We start from the raw sequence: 16099 nt of genomic DNA, 5'->3' as shown, positions 1-16099 counted from the left end.
CTCTAGTTTCAGATGCTCTGTTTCAAATTGTTGCCATGTTGGCTTTTTACAAAGTTATAGCGAGATGAAGACAACATTGACGGTTAACAAAAATTTTATGCAACTTTGGAACATCACGCGGGGAGCAACAAATTTTTTTGATGAATCGCGTTAATACCATTTGGAAGGGCTATCTTCCCTGTGTAAAATGTGTGGTTATTGATTATTGTGCGATTTTATTTATGCGAGTTATTCAACATTGAAGTTAATGTTGGCTTTTTAACTTTAACTGGCTCCAGAAAGCGAAAAAATTATCGTAGAAGTGCAAAAAAGCAATAGAAAGAGCGTTTCTTTCTCTTCAAGGCACTTCTTTTGTTTTTTGAATTTCATTAACATTTCGCACAAGTGGTCTCTTAATTTTTTTGAGGAGTGTGGTTATTGTAGTTAACAGCAGGAATGTAAAACTCAGGTACAGTATGATGAAGCGTTGGTGAAACAAATATCATTTGTTTCGTGCAGCTAATTCGTGCATTTACACTTGTCTACGGAACTGACACTTCAGAAATTAACGCAAAATTAGCTAATATACGACAGTTGTACGAAACAAAATAACACAGCAAGTAGCATTTGTAATGCCAACGGTATACATATATAAAAGCATTTCTTGAGTTATATAAAGTTAGTTGAATAACACTGGCATTAGAACGACGTTATTATTACAACAATTTCATTGTCATTACACAACGGTTTGTGTTTGCATGTGACGATTCGTTGGGATCAATAACATCGTATAATTGTGGCAGCAATAGAACAGAACAAGGAAGAAGATCTGATCAAATAGAAGACAGGAAACTACCAGCAAGTAGACCAAGTTTGTACATGATCAGACTCGTGAAGTCTGGAACAGTCAGAAGACGAATGGTGCACGTAGAATGATGCTTCTTCTCGTGCAGGTAACGCGCAAGTCACGGAAGGAAGAATTGAGGAAGACGAATTTTCAGATGAATCTCGCCGGCCACGAACAAATAGAGCAAACCGATTCGGGAACAGAGTACTCGCGAGACAAAGCGACTGTTTTCCACGAAAGTACGACAAAAGGAGCGTTTAATGGAGGACGAATGTACCGAGCAACTAGCGTGCACGCAATCGTGTCGTTTAAACCTAATTCAAATTTCATTTGAAATTTTTAGTGGAAACCAATATTTTTGATTAGTATAGGGTTAAAGTACGGATGATGTACAGTGAGTGTCGAAAGTATTCGTACACTGATAAATTTCAAACAAAACTGTGAAATTGTTGTTTATTAACGATTTTTTCTGTAAACAATGAATATGTACATATTCTGAGAAGTCTACATATAGAATAGATACAATGCAAAAAAAATTAATTTCTTGATTAACTTGCGAATGTAATACGGAAAAACAAAAAATCGACTGAAATACCCCAGCAAATAGTATTCGTACACTCCTTAATTCGAATTGCGTAGGGAACAGTTCTTAACGTAAACGTACCATGTAAATATAAACAAATTGCGGTGTAAGTATGACTGATCTCCTCGGTATATTTAGAAACGTTGTTGGCATCAATAGCACATTTAAAAATTCCGAGATATTCAAAGTTATGGTTGAAAAATGGGACGGAAACGTGCGGAAACAACGATAGAAGAAAGAAAAATGAATATTAACTTGCACAATCAGTGTAAAAGTTTAACAGAAATTTCACGTATTGTAAGTAGACCTCGATCTACTATACAAAGGTTTAATTGACAGGTATGGGCTACGAAAAATACTACAAAATAAATCAAGAAGTGGACGTCCACGAAAAATCAATCAATACACTGGTAGAGTTATTATTAGAATGGTAAAGACAAATCCAAGAATAAGTGCAATAAAAATAGTTGAACACATTAAAAATAATTTAAATATTGATGTATCTGCTAGTACTGTGCGCAGTTTTATACGAAATTCAGGATATCACGGACGGGTGGCCCGCAAAATATTGTTCGTAAGTGAAACGAATAGAAAGAAAAGACTGGAATTCGCAGATAATAATGTAACTACACCAGTGGAGTTCTGGAATAAAGTGATCTTCACAGATGAAAGTAAGTTCAACATTTTTGGGTCTGATAGACACTGTACCGTTCGGAGAAAAAAAAATACAGAATTGAAACCACAAAACTTAAAACCTACAGTCAAACACGGTGGAGGTACAGTACTTGTTTGGGGCTGCATGAGTGCAGCTGGTGATGATTAGAATTTATTGATGGAATAATGAACTACAGGGTCTATATATTGACATTTTGAAACGAAATCTTGGTCCTAGTGCAGAGAAAATGAATATTAAAGATGATTTCGTTTTCATGCACGATAATGATCCGAAGCATACTCCGTATAATACCAGAATGTGGATACTACATAACACACCGGCGTATCTGAAAACTCCGCCACAATCTCCCGATATCAATGTTATAGAACACCTGTGGGATTATTTAGAACGACAGATCAGAAAACATGAAATTTCTTCAAAAGAGAGCTTAAAAAATGCACTGAGTGCACTGCACTCTTTAGTAAATTCAATGCCGAGAAGAATTGCAGCGGTTATAAAGGCCAAAGGCTATCCAACCAAATATTAATTAATAATTTTTTAATGTCATATTAATTTACATTACGTTTTTGTTTCTCAAATTGTAAAAAGTTAGAAACTGTGTACGAATACTGTTTGTTAGTGTATTTCAGTCGATTTTTTGTTTTTCCTTATTACATTCGCAAGTTGATCAAGAAATTAATTTTTTTTTGCATTGTATCTATTCTATAGATTTCTCGGAATATGTACATATTCATTGCTTACAGAAAAAATCATTAATAAACAACAATTCCACAGTTTTGTTTGAAATTTATCAGTGTACGAATACTTTCTACACCCACTGTATGTGTGTACTGTATGAGTTCGTGTTGATAGGCAGCCCTGTATCGTAATTAACAGTATAGTTGTAGAAATACGATCGCCAACGAATCGCAAAAAGAAGATCAGATCGAAACGAGCGCCTGCGACAAACACGTCTGTCTCCAACGATTGGTTATCCGTGCGTCCTTATGGCTTTTTACAAATAAATACGGCTTTTTCTTACATTAGGTATTTTCGAAAGTGATACCAAGACGTTTCCGGAACACCAGTATGCTAGGGACACCCTGTATGAAGCAGAGAAGGTGCTAGAAGCACGCGCAATAACAGATTTTAGAGGCTATAAAGCAACACGGGATAACATAAAAATGAGGGAAGATATATTTACCGAAAAACAAGCATGAAACCCGCGCGGTAAGTAGCGCGGGTCCGTACATGGTCGAACCGGCGAAAGTTGAATTATTCAAGGGAAGAAAGCGGCGTGTAGAACAATACCGGTTAAATATAATTCACCGCCAGGATGCGGAGAGCAAGAAGCAGAAGAAGAAGGAGAAGGAGACGAGAAGCGCAGTAAAAGACAAAAGCGCAAGATGCCGGCAAGTAGAGCAGGCATACGCATATTCATATTCAAAGCTAGCAAACGTCGAGACGCTTCGTGAACAGAGGAAGACAACGATAATGATAACCGTCGGAGACGGCCGAAGAAAAAAGGTGAATCCCGATACAAAGGAAGGAGTGTTTGCAGAAAGACGAAGATAAAACATGGCCGGCAAGTAGTAGAAACTATTCAGGATCGGCCGCACGGAACTCACCTTTCTGGAAGAACAAACCGTTCCACAAAGCTGTTTTTATCTCGTTCCTCTCGCTGTAAAAGGAGCCGAGGAAGGAAACCATCAAAATGAACGCAGAAACGTGTGTTTTTCATTCGGCGCGGGTGAGCCCTGTGCGATGCCTTCGCACGTCAAGGGATTGATCTTGTCCACGATTTCGGATAAATCCGCTGTGAAACGAAAATCGCAACACGAACCCGCGGATCACCTGTTCGATCTCCAGCAAGGGTGTAAATCGACCTCGGATACCGGTTAACCGCTATCCGTCCGAGAGGGTGAGGGCAACGTTGTCAAGCAGAACAGGATGCAAAGGCAAGTTGAAGTTGCACGCTGGAGAGAGATATCGTGCAAGGGGTAAGGGGTAAGGGGTAAGCAGGTAGGGTAGGGCGAGGTAACGACGAAACAGGAGAAAACAGCTGCTTATACATGCAGGTCAGCAGGAGTAGCAGGCAGCAGGGGTGGTAGGTTGATCAGGGTAGGGCAGGCAAGAGCCTGAGCTCTCTCGAGGGCGAGCTAGACAGAGTTCGCAGGAGGATCCAGGTGGAAGAGGGCTGCTGTGCGTTCCGTGAAACAAACGGGGAGGGAGGATTGATAGAGGGAGCGGTGGTTGGGGCGCGGGAGAAGAGAGAGAGGGGACGAGAAAGGATAGGAAGAGAGAGAGGAAGACGGAGAACGCGGCGCCTGCGTGTTGATTCTTGAGAGCTGGCTCTCATCCGAAATCCAGGATCCCAGTCGCGAGCGCGCCGCCGATAGAAAACATTCGGAAGAGCGAGGACACGGTCGCTGACCTGGCTGGCACCCGGCGAGAGGCGCAGTCCACCCTCTGTCTCTCTTTCTCACGCTCTTCCTTTCCCCGTCTCTCTCTCTCTCCCTCTGTCTTTTTCTTTCTTTTTTCTGTCTTTCTATCTCTTTCTCCCTCTCTCACTCTTTCGCCCCTTTCACTGTTTCCCTGGCGGCTCTCTTGCCCGCTCGCGCCACGACCAGAGAGCCACAAGTTAGAATCCACGAGGAACCGGCCGGCCGGTTCGTCCAGTAGCTCGAGTAGTTAACCACCGGATCCTGGAGCCAGGCTACGAAGTCCAGGTGCTCTCCCATTTCCGGTGAGACCGATGACAGGCCGGAAGGCGATCGGACGGGTTCCGCCCGGCGGCCGACGAGTCTCCTTCGATGATCGAGGCCCGCGATCAACCTCCTCGCTCTACCTCGAACTAGCTCTTGTACACGTTCGCGGTTAGTTGTTGTGGATGCTCCCGAGTTGTACCGGTCGTGTCCGAGGAGAGCTCGACCGAACGGACGCGCTCCACCTTAACCCTGCTCCGAGTAGATGCGAATCGGTCCACGAGAGGATCGCCGTGTTCCGGTTTCCGGCGGAGTGTGTCTCAAATGGAAGTTGGACCAAGTTGCTCGATAGCCCGTGAAGTTCGCGAACGTCCGCGGAGTCTCGTTTTCCCCGGGAAATAACCGGAAAACTCGGGGGGGGAATCGTGGCCGCGAGTGAGAGGCTCGTTCGCGTTCTGTTTGCCGCGGTGCTTGCGAGGCATCCTGTAACGTGCAATAAAGTTGCACCGCGGTTCGAGGATACGGTTTAATCCTTCCCCGGCCGAGCCCCGGCGAAATAAGAATGGAAAGAGGGTATACCCTTAACGTAGCGTGAACCTGCAATGAGGATACGGCCCCGCCGCGCCGTGTGCAACGCGACGAACGTGACGAAGGGCATAGATGCTCGCTGATGAACTTTTGCTGCAGGTGAGCACCGCCGGTCGTTGACCTTTCTTCTTTGTTTGGCGTCTTCGTTCGGTCTGGCTGCTCGCGTCTTTTCCGTCGAGTTCGTAGACTTTCGCTCGAGGATCTATCTTGATCGGTTGTGGAGTGGGTGTATCGGCCGATCCGCAGGATTTCTGTGTTCACGAGGACAAAACGGACTGAACGGATTGTGTACTTGGGGGTCATCCTCGGATTTCAGTGAACGCGAATTAGCCGCTTGTCCATTCATTCTGCGCTCGATCAGCGATTGTGACGTTCAGATTGCCTAATGCATCGGAAAATCGAAATCACAGTTCTCTGTAAATGGAACGGCGAATGATCCTAAACATCATCAATTAGATAGCTGTAAGAATGGTCCGCTGTCTGAGACTCGAAGACTAGAAATGAAAAAACGAATTCTTCAGTCTCGAAGAGTTCAGAATTCGAAGTCTCAATCTGACGTATAAGAAATAGTATTTCTTAGGCCTAAGATAACCGAACCTGTCGAAATGACGGATTTTAGATTCTTCGTTTTACAATGGTTGAGACTGTAAAGATGATCTTGTGAGCACTTGCTAGGTACGCGTATTTATTCAGGCGTATAATAGTTTGTATAAATCAGCTTGTTTCCACACAGTGCTTGGTTATTCTAATCTCAATTTAGAAAAATATCTCCGAATTTCGACTACACTGAAGTTTGTTTATGAAAATGTGCATTTGAAGTAATTCCCTCTGCACAAGCGTGGTCGTTAATCGGTGTAGAATAGAGAGTTACAATTTAATCTCGAGCTGCAAGCGCGCGCCGCCGGCGCTCGAAATACTCAATCTGCAGTAAACATAAGCTGCCGTTCTTTGATGAATGCTAATGGCGCGTCTGTATAGCTTTCACTGTAGATATCCTTTTTTGAACCAGCTTTGAGTGATTCGTGGGAGTGCTGTGTAAAATTCAAACATAAAACGTAGAAAAGTATTCAATTCATTTGTATTTTTGGACAGACGTGTATATAATTCAGAGTAGACAATCGGGTTTATGTAACTTTGTTCTGGAAAGATTTTTCGTGCAACGATAAATAAAGCGAGTACACTCGACTTTCTTATACACTGATTGCGAGGATTCGTGTGTGTTTGCAGGCTGAAGTCGTCTGTGCGGTTCGGTCGGCGGTCGTCCCAGGACTCTAGCGAATATTAGGATAATCGAAGCCGGAACGCGGGGCCGAGAAGACCGAAAAGGCAGTCAGAGGGCAAGCAGACAGGCAGGAAGGCAGCCAGACAGCGCGTAATACGCGAAAGTGCTGGGCATCAGAACTTGAAAGCGATCCTGATCGGCGTGGCGCACGTGTCCACGTAACGAATACGGACGAACAGCGCGGATGCTCAGGTACGTCTATACACCGCACCGGTGTGCGGCGTTGCATGCGGCGTGATTAAAAGCGTTCGAACGCGATCGTACATTACAACCGCTCCGCCGTGTTTGAAATAGTTTGAATGGCCAACGAAGAACAGCCCGCCGATTATTTGCAGCCACTGGCTAGCGAAATCGAATCGGATACACGGTTGATCGTGCGTTCGTTAACGCGACCGGTCGACCCTTTCTCTGCTCGATTATTACCGAGCGTCCTCGGACATCGAAGTTCGGTCGCCGTATTCTTCCGGTGTCGCGAATTTTCGCCTCTCGGGCAATGAATAATTAGGGCTCGGGTAGGTTGTTCGGGATGATGACCTTGATGACATATTTCAAGGTGTATCGGTGAGGAATGCCCTATTTTAAATAATTACCGTAATGTGAAACCAGATGAATTTTTTTATTACTAAATTCTAAATCATCGGTGTACCTTGTGGAGCTCTGCACGTGTTACCATACTGACAATAATAATTAGATTGACGAACCCTTCAACGCAGGTGGTTACTGTAAATTAATGAACGATACATAAAGCATTATGCAAACGAGTTTATTCGTTTAATGAGCACGCGCCTCGGTTTTAGGCAAATCGCAGAATGTAATATGCAAAAGAGCATTTCGTAATAAGCTACACTTGCATCAAAATACGTGTAGCTGTGCTGGATGGTTTGTTGTTGTAATTGTATATTTTATAACAATTTGTGACAAACATTGCTCTGTACCTTTTGATCAATTCAGCTGTTTGTGGCGGTGTGTTAAACGAGATGTGTGTTTTCCCGGATAATTAGAATCAAGAATATCTCTGATTGTAGCCACCATGTTTCTTCAACTTGATTTGTACGATTTATTTGATGTATAATGTTGAATGATGTATAATGTATAATATAAATTTGAAATCATCGTGTCATTACCCTTTCATCAAGAACGTTGATAGAACTTGTGCGAGAACGTGTTCATAAATAATAGAAGCTCTTATCATAATGAGAATTTCCAGCTGAAGTTATTTTCATTTTTCATAAGAAACGATAACACTTCTTGCGAAGAACAGAAATAACAGACTTCCCTTTAGTTCCTTCGTTGATGAATTTGATAAATGAGACTACAGAACAATGGCAGCAAATCACTGTGAGAACGAGACAGCTCTCGCGACTCCATTAGTCGATAAGCGATACTATAATGCGGTGACATACATTTTAAACGTATGGGGTGAGGGACTGTAAATAAATTCAATGATCATTTAACGCACCGTGATACCCAATCAAAGGTGCTGAAATAAAATGGTTCGAATCATCGATCTTATTTCGCGTTCTAACACGCGCAAAAGCGAAATGTTCAATCTCCAGATAAACGATCAGTTTCCATTGGTGCTCTCAATGTAATTCGCTCGCACAAGAGCCCTTCAGGCCGATTTATATGTGTAAATAGCACCGTTTTATGCAGCCGCATTATCCGCCCCAAAACAATAGGTTGCCGGTCGAGAATGCGAACGACACGCGTGTATACAGCTGGTAATATTGTGCTCGCGTCGGAACGAAGTTATTCGCACGTATGACGGTGTGGATGCGCAGCTGGAAGTGTACTCGTGAATATTCATGTCGGTACGAATCGAATACCCGACAAAAAAAGGATAGAAACGGAAGATGTTCCAGTGAAACTGTCCGATTGCGAGCTACAGTTGAAAATCCCGCCCATAAATCCGCCGATTTACCCAGCTATGAAAAAATACTTTTTCACCCCTCATCCCTCACCCCTTTCTCTCCTCCTCCGAGAGTTAAGCCTCCGCATTGGCGCGCTAATTAGCGTAGGCATTGTTGGGATTTTCTTAATCCTTTCCCGCCATCGATCGCGCTCAGGGCGAAATTTGTTTAAACCAGATGCTTTACAACTGTTTTATACGCGTTATTCGAATATCTCTTAATTCGAACGATCTGTTATTTATGGTAACGGATGCCCACCGTGATTCACCGTATGCGTACATACAAACTTGTAGGTACAGTCGGTGTACAAAGTATTCGTACATCTTTTAAAAACGAATAAAGTTTTCAAAATTGGACTCAGCAGCTTGAGTTTTTTTGAGACGTTAGAAGGGTTAGTTTACTAGCTAATGTGTAAATAATTTTTTTTTGTAATTGTTATTGGTCGCAATTACAAAGGGAACAGTAAAGACCACGATTTTTAAATTTTTTATCTGTGCCTGTAATGAAAATTTGATACATGTATTTTGTAAATTTAAGTAAGTTATATATATATATATATATATATATATATATATATATATATATATGTACAAAGTTTCATTGAAATTGGCTGACGGATAAAAAAGCTATGGGCATTCTAAGATGTAAAAATCTTTGAATTTACGGTTTGCGATTCATTTAAATCGCAGATTCTTACGACTTTTGCTATTTTCAATCAATTATATTTCGTAACATCCTTGATCGATTTCGATGCAACTTTGTACAAGTATATAATTGACTTAGACCTACCAGAGGCGCCTCCTAAATTTTCATTACAGGTAGAGATAAAAAATTTAAAAAATCTTGACCTTTACTATTTCCTTCGCAATTGCGACCAATAACAATTTTTAAAAAAACTTATTTACACATTAGCTAGTAAACTAATCCTTTTAACGTCTGAAAAGAAACTCAAGCTGTTGGGTCCATTTTTGAAAAAGTAATTCGTTTTTTTAATGTGTATGAATACTTTGTACACCGACCGTATATACGCTTGGTGTGTTGTACAAATTTCGACATACACTTGAATTAAAAAATTTCTGTTCTGAACATTTTTGCGCGATAACGGTGAAGTTTGACAATAAAAAGTTCAGCCGGTTGCAAAAAGCAGGACGGAGGGTGACGAACATAAATAACAGAAAATACAAAGGTGGGCCCGACTAGAACGTGTCCGAAGTGTAAATGCAGGCTTAAAAAATTCACGTGTGTCACCCACGTTTAGTTCATCCCTACTTTTCTATTTCTGCAAATTCTCCTTCTGAAAGTTATACAGGGTGAGTCCGAAGAAACAGAACACCTAAATATCTCCGTTACTTTTCGTTGTACAAAAAAACTTCTTAGGACAAAGGTACACTGTTTGAAGGGCCACATGTAACGGTGTAGGGGAATAAATTTTCAAGGTCATTTTTTTGACAAGATTTCAAGGTCATCGATATTTTTTTAAATGGAATGAGGTATTTTTTAATACATCAATCGATGCAGCTGGACATTCGTTATAAAAAAGTACTAACTGTATAAGACGTTAGCGTTTACTTACTTGTGTAACGTTTTAGTAGGACAGTAATGGTGTCTTAAAGTTATTTAAATCGAAATATCTCGTGAACTACTAATTTTTCAACATACATAGGTTAGTACTTTTTTATAACGAAAAAATACCTCGTTCCATTAAAAAAATATTGATGACCTCGAAATCTCATAAAAAAATGACCTTGAAAATTCTTTCCCTTACACCGTTACATGTGACCCTTTGAACAGTGTAACTTTGTCCTGAGAAGTTTTTTTGTACAACGAAAACTAACGGAGATATTTAGGTGTTCTGTTACTTCGGACTCACCCTGTATTTTCAGTATACTAGAAAGCTTAAGGAAGAAATAGACGAAAAAAGGGCGTGATAGGAGTGTTTTCAACTGTAGTAAGATGGGTCACTTTTTCTTAAGGATAGCGTCAATCTCTGAGATGAGCCAAGAACAACGCGGTCAGTGGATAGCAGTCTAGGATAATGAACCACTCGGTTCTGCAGTTGATGGAACGGCGCGGAAGATTTAACTGCGGGGAAGATTGAAGAAGGATTGGGTACGGCCATTGCCGCGATTCACAGCCGTTTGGCCGAAATGAGAGAAAGTGTTCTAGCCTGGGTACCGAAGGAATCGTCATCGGCGGATGAAAATTTCTGCTGAAGTAAGGGGGCCAGAATTAATCGACCATTTTCTGAACCACATTGTTGGCTAGGAATGACAAATGGCTGGTGCTCTAATTCACCGGTTGGAACAGTGGCTTATTCATTTAGAAATTAAGGGTCGAGTCATTTTCTCCCAAGTGATTTTATCGTCGCGCGTACAAAGTAATTCGCCGGTTGTTTCTTCTTGTGTTTTTCCTCCTCGAGATACATTGTGGTTCAAGCAGGTGAAAGATATCGCTTTAAAATAGTGTTACAATTAACTAATTGCGCGGACCACGAATCCAACCTAATATTTTTGGCAAATTCCTGCGAGAGCAAGTATTCATTCGATAATTTCCGCAACGAGGTAGGGACGACATACCTGCAGAAATTGTTCGTTCAACGGTTAAGCAGATTGCGAGCTACGTTGGAGCAACGACGCGACGCACAGTGGGCTCGATTGAAGAATCACGTGACTTTTTCAATGGATATCGATTTATAAATGTCCACCGACCACGAAAATGATAAAATTAATCAAATACAATAGCAGTTCTAGTTGTGATACACGCATGAAGTTAGACAGTTTAGGAATATCGATTTTCCCTACATAATTTAGCTGTTCATTCTCAAAGTGTCCTGATAACTGTGATCAACTTCTTGCCCTGAATTTTTTTCTACATCAAAATGCACACTTTACTGATAAGAAATCATACTTTTCATTGCCAATTATGATATATAACATATTTTTAAAAAATACTGAGCAGAATGAAAATAATCGTTAATTTGTATCTTTGACATGCGCTACCTTTCGGGTCCCAGGAGGGCCCACTTTTTAACAAGTAAGGATCTTTTCAGTGAACCTTCCTCTATGTAATGTGACAAAAATTATTTCCTTGTTCGAGTCCTTTTTCAAGATATTATTGTCTGAAAACATCCGCGTCGCTAAATCTTGTCCGCGCTCGGACGCGCGCTACGCGCTGAATTCGTCAAGTACGTATCCTCTGAAAGTCTAACAGAACTGTGTTGAATATTTATATTTGTATTATATTTTTATTTAATATTAATTTATAGTTTGCAGTAAATAAGTCAGTCTTTCATATCTGATATTTTGACTGCGTTGAGTTTGACGAATTCTTTTCGACAGTGCATAAGTTACATTGTAATTGTTGTTTATGTTTTGTTTTGTCGACGCAAATTGTGGATTGAAACAGAATTATTACTGTGTGACCGTGATTCCGAAATTATTTTCAGTTTTATATGTTTTCTGTTCATGTTATTTAATATAATACATCAAGTAAGTTAATATATATACCAATTATATTTTATTTTTAGAATTTCATATACAGTAAGGAGCATAACTGATTCCACACACTTCAAATCAGAATAACTGTTATATGAATGGACCAAACGACTTCAATTTTTCTGTAAGGCTAAAAGAATTAGTTTAGTAAATGACGTCTAATAAATAAGTTGAAAAAATGCATTTGGTCGGAATTGTGAAAAACAATACTAAAAAATTGATTTTTACAACTTGTTTAGCTGACCCACTAACGAAAATTTAAAAAATGTGTTTTTCATTGAAATTGGTTAATTGGTTTACGAATTATAAACGATCAAAAGTGGTAAAATTGCAATTTTTCAAGATTTTCGGCCGTAACAAATTTGTCTCAATATAATGTAAAACTTAAACATTTCATCTATTTGCATTAAATAGCGAAAATATTAAATACCTACATTATAGAATAAATCATTTATAAAACTGCTTTAAATTAATAAAAACGGTTAAACAAATATGAAATATATTAAGTTAAAAATCATTGAGAAGGAATTATTTTTTTATATATTCAGTTCAAATTTAATTGCAATATCTTCAGTGTGGTTTAAGAGTTATTCAAAAATGTCGCGTGGTTCTTCAATCGAGCCCACTGTACGACGGCCAGCTGTAACGAATTAAAAAGAAGTCGTTCTTTCCCTGAACGTACCCCGCGAAAACGATACCCGGCGGAAAAAATTAAAATGTATAATTGGATGGAGCCGGGGCTAATTCCCACGCAGATTTTCGTTTACTCAAGTCGACAGAAAATTTGCCCAACGGCGGAACGGCTCGTTTCGCAGCTGCAAACTGCTCGAAGTACGCGGAAGAGTCAAAACCCGGCGTTCCATTCAAACTCACGAAACTTCCAATTCAATCTTCGGGCTCTCGGGGACTTCTGTGAAAATTACTAATTTTACTTCTTAGATGCTGACCTGTCCAAGCTTAGCTTTCTCGCTCACAGTCGCTCGCAGTTAGCTGCACGAGACCAGCGCAGAGATCCCAAGAAAATCTCAACGCCAGCAAGTAGATTGAACCTGTGTGTAATCAGACAGATTAGAAACGTAGAAAAACGGCGCGGCGCGGCGCGGCGGCAAGAAAACTACAAGAGAAGAGCGTGCAATAACTCGGTGGAAGTTGTCGAGTCGTACGGATAAAGATATAATATAATTTCTACATACATTTATCTGAAATTGGTAGATTGGACTCCTTTCTTCAGAAATGTATGTAGATCACGCATACTACGTATATTCGCGGAATATTCGTGGAACGGAGATAAACTGGGGAATCATTTGCGGGGAAAAATTATGCTCGGTTCTCAATGTGACAAAATGGAGACTCGAATCTTTCACCGAAGTAGAACAAGGCAACGAATCCAATATCCTTCTTTCAATAAAATCCGAGATTCATGCGAATCGAGGCAGCATATACATAGTAAGTGTGTCACTATCAAATCCATCGTAGAGAAAAAATAGAAACGTAGGCATGACAGGCACAGGATCCTTTTCCGTAAGTAGAACGAATCTATATGTAACGAAACCTACGAACGATCCGGATCGATTCTAATTTTATCCGGAGTTTAAGGGTATCCGGACCATTTTCCCTCGAAGTAGAACGAGTCAACGCGTTGTCAGGTCCACGAATAATCACAGCGATGAACGAAGTCCATTGTAGTTACAGTTTCAAGCGTGAAAAACTGCGTTGGAACACGTTGACTCCTTGTCGTATCGTTCATTCATAAGAAAACTGACACAAGAATGTAAAAGAATTTCTTGTTATTTAGATAGTGGGTTATTAAAAAATTTCAATGTTTTTGATAATTAGTAGAGCAAGTCGACGTATAGTTGAACTCGCTGAAGTACGCGTGTGCCAACGAAAATTCTAATTTCGTCAGAATCTTGAGTGTTTAGTACGCAGTATACCGAGCTCGTCGTTAATGAGACGAACGTTGTTGAAACCCCACAACTGTTGAATGTTAATTACAGTGGAGAGTTAATAGTCTATCTAGCAAACGAATTCTTCGCCACGAAACGTGAAACACACGCTTTATTGCCAACAGAAGGATGCTTAATTTTGCAATGTTTGGAATAAACAAATAAAACGAATGGGAAAACATAAGTGAATTCTTAACATGCATCTAGAACTAATGAGTTTGAATTCGTGTGTGAACACAATGCTCATTAAAAAATTATTCAGAGCAGAAACGACTGTTCAATTCGTTCGAAGATTTATGAAGTCGACCAAATGTAAATTTGAAATACTTGCTCGAGCCAGCTCTTTTTCAGCACGTCTTACAGGCGAGACTGCAATTACGAGAACAGGGGTGCGGGGGGGGGGGGGGGGGTGGAGGGGGCATCCGAATCATAATAAAAGATACGGAGGACTTTTCCCTCGAATCTGCAACACTTGCAGACGCTTCGCTCGAGGAAAGGCAAACCCATAAATTCTTATGAAAGCGTTTGAATTGCGCACATGCTACGAAAGATATGGCACGAAAAAAGACCGAAATTTTTTCAGCATTTTTCGTCGTATTTGTCTGATAGAGATAAACCTTTTCATTTTATTTGTTCGCATCTTTAAGATTTAGTACGTTCAAAATTTTAATGAATTGCACTTCTATAAATTTCACTTCGAAGATCACGAACATAATAAAATGATTTCAAGAGCATTCATCGAAGAAAAGAGGAAAAGTTGGTTCATTCTCATTCATTCAGAAGTTACAAATTTTTAGTAAAAAAGAGCGAGAGCACTTTAGTCTTGATGTTGGAAATTCATAATACATACCAATATTTCCAGCTAACAATTCGTCCTCTCCACATTCGCTAAAAAACGAGCAAACGCGAGTTCATATTTTCATTCGTTGAAAAGTTCCAGATTTTTCATAATTTCATGTTTAATTAATTCCTACGCGAATGAATTTCAAACTTAATATTGGAAAATTCTTGTGCAGCAGTGCAATATTACCATTGGATTGTTACAGAACATGCCAATTTCATTAAAAAAATGAATAAACGTCGGCCCGTTTCAACTCATCCAAAGGTTACAAATTTTTGGTCTTGGCATCCAGTTACATGTGTAATTAAATACTGCGCGAATAAATTTCAAACTTGATATTGGACATTCACGTGCAGCAGTGCAATATTTCCAGTGAATTGTTACAGAACATCTGGCTTTCATTTAAAAACGATAAAAGTCGGTCCATTTCAGTTCATCGGGAAGTTATACATTTTTGGTCTTGCTTGATCTTGGAAATTCGCACGCCACACACTGGTCCACGCGCTCGATCTAGCTGTTCATTAATATTTTAGCACTATTTTAAAGTTTAAAGGTATAGTAAGTTTGTTGGATTCGTTTTGATATCAGCTACAATATTATGAAGCCAAAAATACATATTGGCTTTTAAAAATTCGAGATGACTTTAATTATTTATGCATTAAAAATTTCTTTTTTAATATTTCGGATTGGAATTTGTAGATTGCTGCATCTTTATTAAGTTTTGTTTAAAACATTTTTTTCTCAGATTATCGGAAGTGTCTGATAAATCAGGTTAAGGTTTTAAATAAACACAATAATCAATCATTTTTGAAGTAATGGATTTTATAAACATAATTAGAAATATTTTATTTAAAACTGTGCAAAAAACATAATATTAATTATAAAAAACAAAAATATAATTTTTATTGTATAAACAACAATAACAATTGACATTATATTATATTGACAAATCATTATTGTCATCAGTTTCTTCTTCAACATCTTTCAATATTAATTGTTCGATTTATCATCAAAATGCCAGAGGTTCGGCCGCAATTCAGGCGACACATACTCTTTAAACAATAATAACTTGTGTACCGGGACCGAACGGGATGTAATTCTTGCACGATTTCATACAGAAAAGAACGCTGATAATAATGCACTTTGATACAATGAGGCCCATGGGGGACTCGAAAGATATCCTTTACCAAAGATTGAAAACTTTGAAGATTCTCTTTAGTTTATTGAGCATTGTTATTTCACAATAAATTATAAATATTAAATCTTAGT

General features: G+C 39.6%; 1 protein-coding gene across 2 annotated transcripts in view; it reads left to right on the top strand.

The window, feature by feature from the left end:
- Positions 1 to 4429: 4429 nt before the first annotated feature.
- LOC143210539 (uncharacterized) overlaps positions 4430 to 16099 on the top strand; it is a 127332-nt gene continuing 115662 nt past the window's right edge. For both annotated transcript variants that reach the window (XR_013009275.1, XM_076427462.1), the window contains exons 1-2: positions 4430 to 5456; positions 6585 to 6831. The gene's annotated coding sequence lies outside the window, so the exon portion shown is untranslated. The remainder of the gene's footprint in view (positions 5457 to 6584; positions 6832 to 16099) is intronic.

Source organism: Lasioglossum baleicum, chromosome 7 (genome assembly GCF_051020765.1).
Source record: "Lasioglossum baleicum chromosome 7, iyLasBale1, whole genome shotgun sequence".
Taxonomy (NCBI): domain Eukaryota; kingdom Metazoa; phylum Arthropoda; class Insecta; order Hymenoptera; family Halictidae; genus Lasioglossum; species Lasioglossum baleicum.
Note: the sequence above shows the minus strand (reverse complement) of the source record. Positions and strands in the feature narration are given on the sequence as shown.